This window comes from Dreissena polymorpha, chromosome 7 (assembly GCF_020536995.1).
Source record: "Dreissena polymorpha isolate Duluth1 chromosome 7, UMN_Dpol_1.0, whole genome shotgun sequence".
Classification (NCBI taxonomy): domain Eukaryota; kingdom Metazoa; phylum Mollusca; class Bivalvia; order Myida; family Dreissenidae; genus Dreissena; species Dreissena polymorpha.
Window position 1 is genome coordinate 15,637,473 of NC_068361.1, and position 17,014 is coordinate 15,654,486.

Consider the following 17,014-nt stretch of genomic DNA (forward strand, 5'->3'; position numbering starts at 1 on the left):
TTTTTCAACATTTAACTTAAAATAACTCATTTAAAAGAAAAACACATAGACATATATGAAATTACACTTATAACAGTAAAGTTGATAAAAATCGAATGATCCGAAGTTCAAAACAAGATAATATATTCATTAAATCAATACAAATTATATTTGGTGTGACGTAATTACGATGCTGTTATGAAACAAGATTTGTCACAGAATGTTACCATGCCCCAGTATCAATTCTTGTCATGGAAGCGATGATCAAACTGATTGGCGTCGTTGTTCTTATCTTGTTAAAGATTCAATGACTTTTTTTATTTACAAAACTATACTATTAGAAATTATATAAAATAATAATATTAGCCATAAAAAGTTGAATTACACATATTGTCTTCTCTGTCAAACCCGTAACCTCTTGAAGCAAAAACTAACTCTCTACCCCCTAACCACAAATTCGTTTATTATAGCGTATTTTAAACGGTATAAGTACAGGTATTTTCAAAATCATCAAAACGCACGTTACAAAGGCTTTATAGTATAAAACCGTCGATTATTTATAAAGGATCCAAGTCATGAATGGTATTCGGATCGTTTGAAAGTAAATCATAGATTTTTTATCTACTGCAATTGTTTAAAAAAAATCATTTGGACAATTTATTAATAAGTCCCTTTATTAACTGAACAAGATAACACATCATTGTCACCGTGGCATATGGTAAAAGGACGTCACACAATAATGGTAAAGGAGGAAAATTAACAGAAAGAAGATTCAAGTCCTTCCATGAATTGAAACGTTGCATGGCGGTAACGAAATATATTACGTTTGATATTACATTTGGATAAGGATATTTCACATAACAGCGAAAAGAATTGTACCCGATACATCATATACCTATCACATACCACTTGTAGGTAAAGTCAATGAATATGGATGAACATCTATATGCAGAATGGAACATAACATGTATTAGCCATAACGACTTGCTTGGCTTCTTATTCGATTAATGATTACACACACTTTGTTACTCATGGAGAAAAAAAGAACAGCTATTTTTATATTGTTTATCTGCTTTTTTCACATTATTTAGGATTAATTGTCGAAGAAAAGACTAAACTAAAATGTCCTTAAGACAGAACATATATATTCATCGATCACATGTTCGTGTAGATACTCAAAAAATATCAAATACTTTAAATAACAATCAGAATTTGTGTGACGAAAACAGGCACTTTAAATACAGCTTAAATGTGCACATTTTGTGATTTTAAAGATTATGCGTTTGAAAAGACCATATCTTTGATTTCCTTGTGGGAACAAAGAAGTAAGTAACATTTATTCACATTTCACAATTTTGTATACATACACTTAAGCTTAAAAACAATCTAACAATCAACAAGTTAAACACATTCTTAAAATCAACAAGATAAACACACTCTCAAAACATACAAATTATTTACACTCTAACAATCAACAAGTTAACCACTCTCTAATCAACACATAAACACACTCTAACAATCGAGAAATTAAAAACACTCTTACAATCAACAAGTTAAACACACTCTTACAATCAACAAGTCAAACAAACTTTAATCAACACTTAAACACACTCAATTTACAAGTTAAACTAATTCTAACAATAACCAATTTAAAAACACTCTTACTATCAACAAGTTAAACAAACTCTAACAATCAACACGTTAAACACTCTCTTACAATCAACAAGTTAAACACATTCTTGCAATCAACAAGGTAATCACACTCTAACAATAAACACATAATACACACTCTAATCAAAAAGTAAAACACACTCTAACAATCAAAAAGTAAAACACACTCTAACAATCAAAAAGTTAAAAACACTATAAAAATCAAGAAGTTAAATACACTCTAACAATCGACAAGTAAAAAAGAACAACCGATATGAACATTGGCGTAGTTTAAATACTCACGCGAATAATCTGTTAACAATTAGAAACATTACATAAGGAACATTGAAATAAGTAATAATTTCCTACTCAGTGCTGGTTATTGCGGTAATAACATACGGTTTGGAGATCTGATGCACAATAATGCATAAGAATAAAACATGAATGCGATAGTCCAAACGGTTTGATTACCAACCGTTTGTAATTACCACAATAACCAACGCTTAGTCATTGATTATTTTGCATCTGCAAATAAGTTAAATATAAATCGTTCGTATAATAGTACAATGTTTTAAAATCTTAAGTCTGCCTTTTTCCATGAAAACATAAACACATGCGTTTTCGTGGCATCAACATAGCAAAACAATTCAAAATGGTGACGACTACATTCATAAAAAAAGATTGGTAAATCGACATGACGTCATATGTTAAATACTGTAATGATAGTATATTAACAAATGCATAATATGTATATTATACTTTAAACGTTCACATTTCGCTTCACCTAACAAAAAGTTTGTATTAATAATATGTTTTACTGCGTTGTGCAATGCCAATATTGTTGGTTTGTCAAATTTGCGGTGAAGCAAGTTATATTTACTAAGCAATGTCTTGGAATTCTCGAAGCACGTTATTTTTACTAAGCAATATCTTGGAATTTCCAAAGCACTTTATTTTTTACCAAGCAATGTCATGGAATTTCCGGGGCACGTTATATTTACTAAGCAATGTCAATTTCCGGAAATAATGTCAAAATATTAAGCTCTTATTTCTTTTTTTCAAAAGAATAGAATAAAAATATCGTGGTTGAATTTTAGCAGAATAAGTTTAAAACGAAATCAGTTATAATTTAGATATTTTCAAACGAGTAATTTTTTACATGCATTCACTGTAAATTCCCAAAGCAAAAACACAATGCATCTACCTACAAACAATGTGTAAATTGTTTAGGAAAGCGTTTACATATGTGCAACTGTAAAGCTTCATAAAAACGTGTTCTTGCAATTTATTTCGATTTTGGTTCGACTTTTACGGATATTTAAATAGTATACACGAGGTAATCGTGAATGGCGTACACGATATATGACATTGTTTGCTGACGCCAAAGCTGTACACTTGGATAACACACACACCATTGGATAGTAACATGTACATATGTTCAATCAAAAGCACTTATTTATATTCAAGTGATAACAAACGTACCATAGATCACTCTATTCAATACAATTTGATATGTAACTCAATAAGTCATTAAGTCATTGTTTTAAACTCCGTCATGCTGTCGTTATCATGAATTCCAACAAGTAACTTGCCGTTGTCTACATTAAAGTAGATTGATGAAGGACAGCCATCAACATCAACCGTATCGAGGATTGTCTTGTCGCCTGTGTCTACTTGACTTACAGATTTATTACCAAACACAAACACCTGTCCTGTTGTTGCCATGTGTATACTACATGTTATCATTGAATGTTTAAATGTAGGATCCTTGATCGTTGCTGTGACTGTTCCATCCCTGGTCAGAGTGACAAGCCGTCCATTTTCGGTTCGTGTGACTGTTCCATCCCTGGTCAGAGTGACAAGCCGTCCATTTTCGGTTCGATAGATCCTCTTCCCGTCATGGCTTACTGCAACTCCTACAAATGTACAAAACCTACAACGTATACAAACTGGAATGATGTTAAATGTGGAGATATACATTCGCTGAATTTATTATTGCGTATATCTCCCCATAATAGAAATGGGATTATTAATATTTTTACCCTTTACAAGTTTGACTTGACGTTATATTATATAAACGATACATTTCGAGCTAGCGAGGTAACAAGTTACTTAAGTTTAAGATGGACCACGCATTAAAGTAGGTCGTTCGTCAAGGCCGTTATTCCGTCATTACAAATATTGACCCACACACTATATCGTACTAATGTTACTGAACAGTTGTCAAAACGTCTCTAATAAATGCACTTATTCGTATTGTGCGCGCAAAGAATATATAAGAATTTAATATCAAATCGGTATTGATAGAGGCATGTTTATAATCTACGAAATATATTTTCCCAATATGAGACGCTGCAAGTTTAGTTATGAGGGATATTGCGAGTTACAGGAGGAATTCCAGAAACTCCATTGTACCTTTTCATGTACGGGGTGAAGCACCTAGTACACTGCGACTCGGTGTAATGTTCCATGCGAAATACGAAAAGGTATGTTAGGCAAGAGCTGTGGTTAGAATCCCGCTCACATTTAGTCAAGTATTAATCACAGTAACACACAAGCCTAAATTCACATTAACCGCCTATAATCGCAATTCAAGCTTATACACAAAGAATTCGATTTAATTGATGTCTAATTTCTCTATTGTCAAGATACAACAGAGCCAAATAATGACAACTGTTTTAGGTACGATGAAATCAAATGAATTAGGGTATGCTCGTAATCATTTTCCCCTGAAAATATCATGAACCTAGCAACATTTAGTACACATTCCTATCCATCGAAATGCAACTCAAAAAGAAGTAGAAATACAAGGTATATCATGTCATATTACGTTGCCTGAAATTGGCATACTACTTTATTTTACATAAGCAACGTGTATTCATTGTACAATATTAATAGCCTTACAATAATGGTTGAGCAAATACGAATGGATATTATTCACGTAAGTTACCTGAGAATTGTGAAGACTTATCTTCGTACAACTTCTTCACTAATCGTCCATCTGTTGTATACTGGAGCAAAGCAGTGCCAGAAATTAATTACAAACCTGTCTCCTATGTGATGCGCTATTTCGTAACACGAATGGTTCAGTTGTATGTTTTATTGTTAAAACTGTTTCAGTGTCCACTCGTATGAAATGAATCTCTTTAAGATAATTATAGTCGCTTATAGTAACCGCGCCTTCATTGGGGGAAATGTTACAAATAGACCACGGATACGTAGTTAGCTCGACTTGCCCAATTATGGTATACGCTTGATCGAGGAGTTTTGCACATCGATTGTCTAAATCAGAAATGACGAAATACCCGTTTGACATCTCACATATACCGGTTATGTTGCATGTATTCTTATCAGTATTTGTTCTGTCTTTGAATTCTGAGTTTCCTTGCACTTTAATGACCTTGTTGGGATCAACATGTTGATGTGACACAAAACCAACGCGACTGGTGATGTTCCCAAGATCTGTGCAAGCAGCAAGACACTTCTCCAAGTCCGTGTTATGCTGAAATTCAATGGCAGCATTCGTGGTAACTTTTCGAAGAAATAGCTCTGCCGAAGCGGTTTGGTCCAGATATTTCCTATGCAAAATGAAATATCTCTCAGGCGATTTAATGCTTTAAGAATCATGCACTTTAATCTTTGAAATGAATGTCTCACATTGTTTGCATTCATCCTCCAAAGAATTATTCATACTGGAGTGCAATTAATTCAATTCATGTATTGTATTTTGTTGTAGACGGTCTAAACTGTCATTGATTCGTCGACGAAAATCAAGTATGTCTTATAGAATAATTTCATATGATGTTTGTATAGACTTTATATTCTGTTTACTTTTTTTACTGCTTCCACTAAGAGTTTCTGAAATTGTTCAATTTTTGTTTCGATTTCAGCGACGTTAATAGGTTTAGTTGATGAATTGCATTTTTCAGCTCATAGAACAACATGGCCGCATTGCCTGAAAGAAAAGAAAAATATTATATAAAGTTACATATTCACTTAAACAATACAATAAATTGACTAAACCATACTTCTCTTTTATAATTGATGTGTCATATTTATGGTGAAAATACTATAGAGATCATCACCAAAACTGTCATATTGAAATGTTATCTATTTGATCATAATCAACAATATCATTATGATTATTGTGTGGATGAAGTTGTTGATAGGGCCAAATATGATGATGATGATGATGGTATCATAACTGCAGATATTACCGATATAGTGTATAATATTAAAGTGTATACAATTCAATTATGGTGTTGATCAAGATAATATTGTCGATGATAAAAATGATGATAATGATGACAATGATGAAATGCTTGTCGTTGTTGAATAACCATGAAAAGAATATGTTGAAAATGGAGCATATTACTCAAATTGTTATCATACAACTATATCTACACGGTTCATTGCGTCCCAATTGATGATGATGATAATGACGACGACAAAAAACGATGATTAGGATAATGATGCTGATGCTGATGATGATGCTGATGATGAAGAAGAAGAAGATGATGATGATGATAATGATGATGATGATGATGATGATGATGATGACGACGATGACGACAACGACGACGATGACGACGATGCCGATGATGATGATGATGATGATGATGATGATGATGATTTATTTATCCACCTTTTGAAATTACTTTTTGTATAGAAGAGATTTGCATTAGATTAATGCGCACAGATTTTTCTATCTAGCGACCAAGTGCAGATCTGCGCTAGGCCGCTGTAAGGGTAATGCAATTTATCCTGCCTCTGTTGCAAACATTGACCAAATAAAGCAAGGTCGAATAGATTTTACTATATTCGGTCAACAGGAAGTAGTGTATCCCTACGCACGCTGTGACGATTAACATATTGTAATATTTGACCTATGAAATTTATTGGGACTCATCACGCATGTTATCGTAATATGATCTATCATCCTTTTTTCTTCATTAAAATATATTACCGAATCAGCTTTCCGTATTTATCATTTTCATCTATTTGATTACGCAATTTATGACGTATCTACTCTAGTGTGACGTCATTTCTCAAACAAAACATACAATCTAGTTTCTCAGAGTTTAGGTCAGAGTGGTTAGCATTCGATACAAACGCTATCACAAATAGTTTAGTTTAAAATACATTTCGATAATAGGGATGGAAAAAAGAAAATGGATTTCGACAAAGGAATGGAAGAACAGAAAATGGATGGGTGTATCGTTGTAAATTTATTGTTATAAGCAATGGATTAAAGTTGTCATTAAGGTAAATAAAATTTAGTTTTTGTTTTGCTGCTGCATTTTTTTCATGTTTTACCAAGAAAAATATCACATTCTCGATTCGTTTTCTATTTTTTCTCATATTTTCAATAGGAAAGTATAAATAGGAACAGTTTAAAGTGGAAATATTTTTTACGTGACACAATCGGAAGTTATTCGGTCGTCTGGAATGTTGTGTACATAAAGGAGGCTCGACGAGAATATTTATATTGTTATGTCAATTTATCAATTGTCATTGATAAAATGTGTCAACGGCATGAAGCAGGATACATATAATACATGGTTGGTGCTTTCTCCATCTCGGCACCAACCGTGTATACTCTATATATGCAATCAACATTGGAGCCAATAGCAGATAACAACAACGCGTGAAACAAGAAACAAAATATTACTTAAACATAAACTTCAAGTATTAGGTAACTTTTTGAAATAACTATTTTGTCCAGGGCCGGTGTTCATTACAGCTCTTTGGGAGAGCCTTAACGTTAGTTCATCTGCAATTTACCGATGTTGGGGTTGCATACAAATAGTAATATAAAGAAGTGAAACTCCAGCTGCTGGAGCAGTATTGACTTTTCATTAAAAACAATTAGTTGGTCCTTTATTTAAGGCAAGTGACCGATTGCCCAAACAGTACAAAACAGCACAATACAGCACAATACAGCACAATACAAACCAACATAAACACAAAATATGAATAAAGCTGGGGTCACCGCCTTGGAACGGTCAATGCAAAGCATTGGGGGTTTAAACCTGGTTATAGAGCGCTCAACCTCACACTTGGCCCAGCAATATTCAAAATACATTAAAGTGTAAATAAAATTTAACGTCATAGCATTGTAACTCAAATTAATAAATAATAAAAGGGAATTAAAACGCATTCAATTTAATTACTATTTAATTACTCAATTGCATTGAAGATACAAGAGTAACAGAGTTACAACTTTTTGACGAACGATCAAATAAAACTATTAAAAATTGTCAACTACATTCATTCTTTATAGAAAAAGATTTGAGAATATAGTGTCATAGAGTTAATATCTCAGATAATCATCGCGCAAATACAGGAAGAAGCAGCAATAATGGGTGTAAAAATTCCATATTACATAGCTTGGTTGTTTATGTGACTGCTAAAAAAAATAAAAATAATTAAATCAAACAAGAAACGCCTATCAGAGAGAAAATATAAATAAAATGGAACGTTATAAACCCAATGACCTATGCATGTAGATTACAACTGGGAAAGTCGGTCGTATGACGTCATAAAAATCCATAATGACATAATGACGTGAACAAATTCCAGGGGCAGTACTAAATAAAAATATTAATGGGGCTGTGCTACTAATAAAACAAGTTTAGGTGATTTAATATTAAGAAGCAAATGACTAAAAATGGTAATTCCATTAAAGCGACATTATTGGAATCAAACAGTATATAGGTGTTTTGACAACTGAAGACAAAATGATTTGATGTACGATTTGAGTCCAAATGTAGTTTTCATGCAGATTTGTTCATACGACACAATGACACAATTTTATTAAACAGTGAAAAATGCCTATAATGTAGTCTTCATGCAGATTTGTTCATACGACACATTGACACAATTATATTCAACAGCGAAAAATGCCTATAATATCACTAATAATTCCAAATTTTAAGGGAAGAAAGATATAGTGAATCGAAAACCATCAAACACGTGTTTTTAAGTACATAAGCATCGTATCCTTTTGATAAAAACAAGTTAATTAAATTGAAAAGTTTAATATGAACATTTGGTTTAACATATTTTAATTTGCGGACACGCTTCAAAACATCTCCGTAAAATGATGGATGGGAGATTCCATTATTTAAATGCCATTTTAAAGAAACATTATATTTTGAAATTAAATCACCATACTTAGAGTAAAATCTAGCAAATTTATTTCTTAGGTTATGATATAAAAAGCCTTGTTTGAGCAATTTTTTAGTTAATATTAGATTACGATCATTAAAATCTTTAATACACGAACATGCTCTGGCATAACGTACCAACTGCGAAATGTAAATACCATAGGAAGGTTCTAGGGATGTTGCCATCTAGAAACGGAAAATTCACAATTTCAAAGTTAAAATCGTCCCGTTTGTCGTATAAACTAGTTTTGATCAAATTATTATTAATAGTTAAATGTAAGTCTAAATACGCAGCGTCTGTATTGGATAAACACGATCTATTTAAGACTAGGTCTTTTGGGTAGATTTTGTGAATATATTGTTCAAATAATGGATTATCTAAATTAAGTATGTCATCAATGTACCTACTAGTAAGGTTAAAACAATTAATCAAATCTACTTGCTTAGTTTTAGATAATTCTTACATAAATTCGCTTTCATAACAATATAAAAAAGGTCAGCTATAAGTGGCGCACAATTAGTACCCATAGGAACGCCAATAATTTGTTTAAATATTTTACCATTAAATTCAACAAACAAGTTATCCAAAAGAAAAGTAAGTGCTTCACAAAAGTCAAGACCAGTCCAAATGATGTAATTATCTAATATCTGATTAGTAAAAAAAGCTGTTTTAGTGTTAAAAGCTAGATACAAACACTTCTCTCTAGCAAAAGTTTTTTCAATCAAAGACACAAGTTTGGATTTTATTAAAGCGTGAGGAAGCGTTGTATATAGTGTAGAAAAATCATAAGTACTTACCTGTGACACCTTATATTTTTTTTTTTCAATTTTATCAATAACTTCTAAGGTGTTTTTATTGACCAAAATAGGTTAATATTACTATTTTCATAAACTTTATTACAAAATTTAGCTATATGATATCTAATAGCACTCAATGCAGATGTAAGAAACACTGATAATTGTTTGGTGGTACAAGACACTGAATTAGCGATAAAACGACTTTTATATGGCGTCTTATGTAATTTAGGTATCCAGTAAAGTGATGGCAATTTCTTGTCAGTAATATTGACTATTACATTTAACTTTATGCATTGGGCAATATGGTCGGTAATAATTTCATTAGGTTGCTTATTGTACTCACAATATGATGTAGTTTGTGAAAGTTCTTGTGAAATAGTTTGAACATAAAACACTCGTCATATTATTATACCATTATTAGCAGCCTTATCAGCAGGAACTAAGACGAATTTAGATTTTAAGTCTTCAAGCAATTTACAGAGATTTTGTTTATTAAATTTAGGTGAATGTGGTAGGGCCAAAGGATGTGTATCATAAAAACATATTTTATTCATGGCCATACTAAATATTTTTGTTTTCCAATCATTGAGTGCAGTAATTTCAGCATTTTCCTTCCTGCACCATTTAGTGCAATAATCATGTAAGGATGTTACGATATTCTTAATGCAGTTATCAAAATCAACAGGAATAGGCAGTCTGTACTTAGGGCCTTTGCGTAGCAAATTTTTAAGGTTTTTATTTTGAATGAAATTAAGGTCCCCAGTAATAACATGTCCAACAGGACCATATAAATATTTAGAACTAGTACAGTCACATAATGTAGGACAATTTCTTATTACATTTATATCTGTGGAAATAGAATTATAATTAAAAACGATACTACTTACAGGTTAACTATATTTGTAGCAAATCAGTGGTGATTAAGTATTGCGGAAATAAGGTGGAATCAACCGACCTACATTTTTATCATTGAATATTTTAGGAAGGTCAATTAAATCAAGACCTTTGTTACAAAACTCAATTTTGATACGATTTCTGGTTTTGTTAAGTACATTTTCAATAAAAGGTTTAAGATAGTAGTCAGTGAAAGATTCAATAATACAAGCACATTCACATAGAGGGTCAGATTGAAGTAAAATAAGTTTACATTCCTTATCAATATGCGCCAACGAAGAAACAGAAAGAGAGCAAAGTGCACTTAGTAATTTATGTTTACCCCCATTTTGTAATAATGTGTAGCAATCATTTAAAGAGACCAGACGTTTAAATTTACGCCTTAAGTTACCATTTTTCCTAATGCCATGTGAACGTTTATTTCTTAGACGTTTACTAAACAGAGAAAATGAATTAATCGATTTATTTTTAGAAATTGTTCCAACATTTAGAATATTATCATTTAATCCAAGTGGGAAAGCTGATTGCAAACGTTTAATCCATTCAAATTCTGACATGCACCTTGCTTTGAATTGGCACTGATTTGAAGTACTATCATTAAAAATAAGCTGCTCCACAGGTTGAATTGAAATATTTGTTACGCTATGACCCGTTTTATTAAAGTGCTGGTAAATGAAGTTATAAAATTTATTGTTATTTTTAATTTTAAAAAAATGTTCCCTAAAACGTGTTTTAAGTGATCTACCCGTCTGCCCAACGTATTGCGCACCACAACAGGGTACATTTCAAGTAATAACATAAACCACATGCATAGAATATCATGAGACATCGGATTTAATATTAACTGAAAATTTGCGGTTATTAACCGATGAAAGAATAAAAGAGGACATATTTAAAAACTTGCAACATAAACACTTCCTGGAGTTACACTTATTTATTGTAGGATACCGATTACACGGTGCTAAATTACGCTGCGAACTAGAACCCAGCCGCATTGTACCTCCAATGAAAGATGTTCGAAGTAAACTTAATTTGTCTGTAGGTTTAGAAAAAAGTAATTGTCTATAATTTAACGGCAAATGAATACTACGTGTAATCGGAATTCTCAATGGTGAGAGAACAACTTTCGGGTTTTTTGTATTCAATCTGTCCATAGGTTATTTATTTGGCGAAACCACCAATCTTATAATCACATTAATACACATTGCCAAGTCAACATACATAAAAGAGTAAGAGGCAGCTTGTCAGATAATGGTCTGTAAAAATTCAGTATTACCTGCAGAACTCTCAATTGATGAACATACACGTTTACTTTATAAGTACAGAGAATATATAAGAATCTAAGTATAAGAAAGATCTTAAACAAGGTTTCTTAAAAAATAATAAAAACACAATACCGTCACCAGCCTCTGAAGGCTGAAAATATAACAACTTTGAAGATATGTACGGGGATACACGCTACTGCATCCACGCAGCACACATCAAACTGTTGTGCAATGCAATATAAAGAAGAGAAACAAAACATTAAACAGTATTTCACGCTTTGAAATACCTATTTTTTCAAGAGATTCAAAGGGATTTAGGGAAAGAACATAATTATAATTACAGGGGTGTCAATTATTCCGGAAATCGGATTTGAGCCGTTAAGGATCGATTTTGAGATCAATGTAAATCCGATGAGTTATTTAAGCGGTAGGGGGCGTAGGAACAAATTCGTTGGAGTGCGCGATCATTTGAGAACACATACTTCATAGCTTTCTCGGAATTCCGATAATTTGCGATCGGAACCGATTTTTCCTGGTCTTTTATTTATTTATTTTTGATTAGGTAGCGGCCTTCACGGACATGAACAATTACTGACGCAACCTCATTGCTACTTTCAGAAAATCTTACAATTCTGCGAAATCTGTCAAATATCCACCATCTTGAAATTTTACATGACCGTTTAGCAAATTAAAGCACTGCAATAGCGTATTGTAAAACAATATGTTAACCAAATAATATACTAATTGCTCATAAACGAGATTACTGGTGACTGGTTTTAATTTTCTGCAGTCAAACGATATGCATATTTCATATCACGTGCAAAAAACGAATCTCAAAAGGTTTCCGGACTTTCATTTTCCTATACGGTATGGTTCGTCTATTTATTTTGTTTTTTTTACGTTCTATATTACATTTTGTATAGAATGGCGAATGCCCATGCGGTGTTACGGATTGCCTGGTTTATAATATTTCCCATTGTACTCCCCATGAATTGCAACTAGAAAGACTGAACAAAGCAATATGTTAAGGCTCGAGGCGAGAAGGGGGAGGATCTGCCTGTTATTCCCGTTGGAGACCTACTGCCTGAGACTCCCGGCTGAAATTTCCAGATTTTAAATTTAGGACAATTGACACACCTGATTTATTTATATTCGCTATCTCGATCGCTAGTGTGCTGACTGAAGTATTATCATTGGAAGAGAGAGTGTGTTTTTGAGATCGAAACAAGCCTTCGAAGAATTTTTTGTTTTCTTGTTATATGCTATTCTTTCAAAAATCTTTACATTTTCCTGTTTGTGAAATAAATAAAATGATCTTCGGGGAATGGAGGCTATTAGCAATAATTGGCGTGTATATTTAACTGGCGATACAATTCAGAATAAAACATAACAATACTTTATAGAACGCCGATATGCATGATACAACACTATATTCAGCCTTAAGTCAGTACGTCATATATATAGCATTCGCACGTAATAGATATGGCATGCGAACGTCATAGCTTTCGCATGCGCACTTCATTGATATCGCGTGCTAAAGTCTAGAGCCCGCTGTGTAAAATATGGCATATGTCACCTTTATGCCGCAGTAGTTATGCCATTTTGTATTGATTTTTGTAAACCGTTTACCGCATTTTGTAAACCGTAGATACATATTCAATCAAGCAGAAACAGATGTTTCGAAAAATCATACCAATCCTATCTATTGTATCGACTGCCTAGTAGTGTAATAAAAATGTTAATACAACATTGATAGCCAATGTCATATGAGCCGCGTGATATGTCATCTACGTAGCTCCAGCCTATCCAGCGCGGCTTTACGGTCTGGTCTGGAGCTACCACTTCGCAAATGAGACCAGAAAAGATTGCGTGATTTAAAAGCGAACAGCGTAGCTCCTGACGAAACTGCACACGCTAGGATAGAGCTACGCTGGTCGTATATGACATAAAACACATCTCCGCCTGACGCGGGTCACTGTAGCTTTATAATATGTTTGGTTATAAAAATGTTTACTACTACTGCTATTACCATTACTACTACTTCTACTACTACTACTACTACTACTACTACTACTACTACTACTACTACTACTACTACTACTACTACAACTACTACTACTACTACTACTACTACTACTTCTACTACTTCTACTACTATTACTACGACTTCTACTACTATTACTACTACTACTACTACTACTACTACTACTACTACTACTACTTCTACTACTACTACTACTACTACTACTACTACTTCTACAGCTATTACTACTAATACTACTAATACTTACTACTACTACTACCACTACTACCACTACTACAACTACTACTACTACTACTACTATTACTACTACTACTACTACTTCTACTACTACTACTATTACTACTACTACTACTACTACTACTACTACTACTACTACTACTACTACTACTACTACTACTACTACTATAACAACTACTACTATTACCACTTCTACTTCTACTACTTCTGATGAAGATGTTGATGATGATGATGATGCTGCTGCTGATGATGATGACGATGACGACGACAACGATCACGATGCCGATCACGATGACGATCACGATGACGATGAAGATGACGATTACGATAACGATGATTATGATGATGATGAGGAGGAGGAGGGGGAGCAGGAGGAGGAGGAGGACGACGACGACGACGTCGACGACGATGACGATGATGATGATGATGATGATTAAGATGATGATGATAACGATGTATAATTGTGATGATAAAATCGCGCTTAAATTTCATCATTTGATGAAATATATTGTTTGAAAGTTTCATGAATAAATCTCTCAAAACAAGAAAAATATCGCATGGGATTTTTTTCCCATAACAAATATGGGATTTTTTTTTCTATCAAAGAAAATTTATTGAAAATGAGCAAACATGCATTTACAGTGCATAAAATCGATAACTAAGCATGAACAAACGTATTTTTTTGCCCATAGGATTTTTTTCCCGTAAAAAAGCTGGAAATAGAAAATTCCCAAGGGAAAATGCAAAATTCCCATGCGAAAACCAACTTTGCGATTAAATTTCTTAGTAAAAAAAAGCATTTTTTGTAATAAAAAATAATCAATTACTTATCAAAAATAAGACTTGTATCGCATGCTTTATCTCAAACAAGCCAATCTTCAAGACAAAGGGTACTTGAGTTTGCGAAAGTTTGGTTTCGCAAAGTGTTTTTTTCCGGCGGCCGTTAGTCTGCATTGCAAATGTATGTTAGACATTTAATGTTATTATCCTGTAAAAGCATATAATGATAAGAAATAAACAAATTAATATCGTTCAATATCATTTATCTTTTTTGGTGGGACAAATATTGGTAAGTTTTGTGTTTGTTTTTTATTTTCGTTTAAATTGTCTAATGTTTGAAATGTTTTTTTTTCGATTTCAGATTAACGTAAGGTGTTTATTTGTACTTAAATTAGTTTAATGATTCACTTTCTTTATTCATTAAAATTTGTTTGGGACGGTTTGTGTGTAATCGTTGATGACGAAAATTATAAATACAATTATTAAATTCTTATAGAGCAAATACAACGTTAACTGGATGAAATTATAACACATGCAGATAATCATGATACAATATCTAAACACTATATCTTCTATATATCTCTCGTAAAGAGTGGCTTACAAAGCATTAGGACATACAAAGGCTGAATATAGTGTTATATCACGCATACCGGCGTTCAATAAAGTATTATGTTCTATTCGATTTGTATCGCCAGTTAAATATACGCGACAATTATCGCTAATAGCCTCCATTCCCCGCAGATCCAGTTTAATGTTCGCGACGGCAAACACAACGTAGCAGCAAATTTTCAACATTTAATCTTTTATATTTGTAAAATCTAAGGTACTGGCTTATTGACGATATACGTTTTTATTGATACGCTATACCATTAGGTGGCAGTATGTCAAGCGCTGTAAATGAAATTGATATAATGCATTCAATGAACAACGCATTTAGTTTATTTCACAAACAGGACAATGTAAACGGCTTACCTGTTGCATTCCCAGTTTAAATCTTTGCTTTAAGAAAAACTTGAAAATAAAGCACCGAATTATATTCTAGCGCTGACTTATCCACTACAATAAACAATATATGCTACGATCATAAGTTGACTAGGCCTAAAATAACATGTCACTTACTTATGATTTCGAAGATGGCAGACTTGCCAAAGCAGCTTCTCATGATCTTCACAGAACATCGTCAGTTTCTCAGAAGCATGCTCCTCACAAAGCCCCAGAGTAGTATCCACAGTTTTGGTAACAGGCCAGTTGTCATCATCACCTGTTGTTGTTACTGAATGATTTTTCAGTACTTTGTTGTGCATTAAAACACATTCATTGCAGTATGTTTTTAAGCATTTCTGACAGTGAAACAGCCCTTCCTTATTTATGCCATCATCCTCGCAGACAGAACAACATACGTCGTAAAATTGATCACATCCTTTATTTTGCGATGTTGTCAACTTCGCAGCCATTTTGTGAAATCTGTGTTTTACTTTCGATATCCCTATATCCAAGCCGCGTAAGAACTGCGCTAGCTAAGTTATTGATGTGCGCGTTTAGACTTAATCTAAAGTATCATAAAAACAATAAACGGTAAACTGAAAACAATTTTGAGGAGCATGTCTATACATGCAGATACAATGTACGCTATCTGTTATGTGGGCATATATGCTTTACGCTATGCGGACATATAATTACAATATCAGCGTGACACTTGTATGGAAAACTGAATCTCAAAACTAGTATTTGTAATAAACTAATGAGTTTATTCAGTAATTTCGTTTATAATAAATGGCGCATTATAACGCGTTAACAGCATCAAACATTATAACTTATTTATGTGTTTAAAAAAAGCATTCAACGCATTCGAATCGTGGCTTTATCTTTCAATTTTTGTCAGTTACATATAAGCTTTCAAAGGGGATAAAACAATCCTAAACTAACAACAATTTATTAAATAAAGGCACTTGAACGTCATATTAATCATGTGCAATAATGAAGCTTTTTTTTTAATTCAGTAGCTCAAACTGGTTAGAAACACACGACAGGAATTATTTTAGAAAATGTTTTATTGTTAGCAGAAGATGTAATATAAACACTATCGAACTCAGAATAGAACCTTGGCTTATTTTAGTTTGCCATTAAAATTTGCATTTGTTTGATCCTTTAATCACTTGCGTGGAACACTATGAATGATGAACACAGTTTTTAAACAA

At 32.8% G+C, this 17,014-nt stretch overlaps 1 long non-coding RNA gene across 1 annotated transcript; it reads right to left on the bottom strand.

Moving 5' to 3' along the window:
- Positions 1-4: 4 nt before the first annotated feature.
- LOC127838390 (uncharacterized) lies at positions 5-16,307 on the bottom strand. The gene is made up of 3 exons (XR_008029796.1): positions 15,936-16,307; positions 4,580-5,584; positions 5-3,545 (listed from the first exon to the last, which is right to left on the bottom strand). It is a non-coding gene; the product is annotated as an uncharacterized LOC127838390 (long non-coding RNA).
- Between the last annotated feature and the right edge of the window lie 707 nt (positions 16,308-17,014).